The sequence below is a fragment of the Vulpes vulpes genome, chromosome 14 (genome assembly GCF_048418805.1).
Source record: "Vulpes vulpes isolate BD-2025 chromosome 14, VulVul3, whole genome shotgun sequence".
Lineage (NCBI taxonomy): Eukaryota > Metazoa > Chordata > Mammalia > Carnivora > Canidae > Vulpes > Vulpes vulpes.
The window spans coordinates 126,004,912-126,005,722 of NC_132793.1; the positions used below are offsets into that span (position 1 = coordinate 126,004,912).

Consider the following 811-nt stretch of genomic DNA (forward strand, 5'->3'; position numbering starts at 1 on the left):
TCTTGATAGGGCCTGTTTGGGTTGCTGTGTTTAGTTTAGTTGGACTCTATCAAGCATCTACAAAGAAGCTTAGGGTTCAGCGATAGTTTGGATTTGGCTGGGATGCCCCATCTTAGAACATCGACATGTTTCCCTGCTCCTGTGACCAGGTACCTAGCTCAAGTACATACTTTTCATGGAGATGTGTACAAGAGGAAGTGCATGAGAGGGAGCCTGCATGCTCACTTCAGTAACACATATGCTAAAATTGGAACAATACGGAGAAGATTAGTGTGGCTCCTGTGCAAGGATGACATGCAAATTCTTGAAGCGTTCCATACTACTAGAAAGAGAGAAAGAGAAAGCCCCATCAATGCGCTAGGTCACATCACATCTGCTAAGCCTGTCATTAGCCAAAGCAGATGTAGTAGGTTGACTAGTGGTTGCTAAAAACAGACGTCCACATTTCAGAACCTGTGAGAGTAAGTTTGTTCAGTAAAAAGGTCTTGCAGATCTAACTGTTGAAGGAACTCAAAATGAGATTATCCTGGATAACTGTGGCTGGGGGGCCCTAAATCCAGAGATAGGAGTACTTAGAGAGAAGAGGGGCAGACACAGATGCAGAGGGAGGAACCATCTGAAGCTAAAGTCAGAGACTGAAATGCTTGAAGCCACTACCAGTTGGAAGAGGGAAGGAAGCGTTCTTCCCTGGAGGCTTTGAAAGCAGTTAACCCGATGATAACCCTGGTTTTGGACTTCTGCAGTACAGAACCAGAGAGAATATATTTCTATTGCACTAAACCACCAAGTTTGTGGCAACTTGTTATGACAA

The 811-nt window shown here is 44.4% G+C and overlaps 1 non-coding gene across 1 annotated transcript; it reads left to right on the plus strand.

Annotated features, from left to right (window-relative positions):
• Positions 1 to 217: 217 nt before the first annotated feature.
• LOC112923506 (U6 spliceosomal RNA) lies at positions 218 to 324 on the plus strand. The gene has a single exon (XR_003235688.1). It is a non-coding gene; the product is annotated as a U6 spliceosomal RNA (small nuclear RNA).
• Positions 325 to 811: the final 487 nt, after the last annotated feature.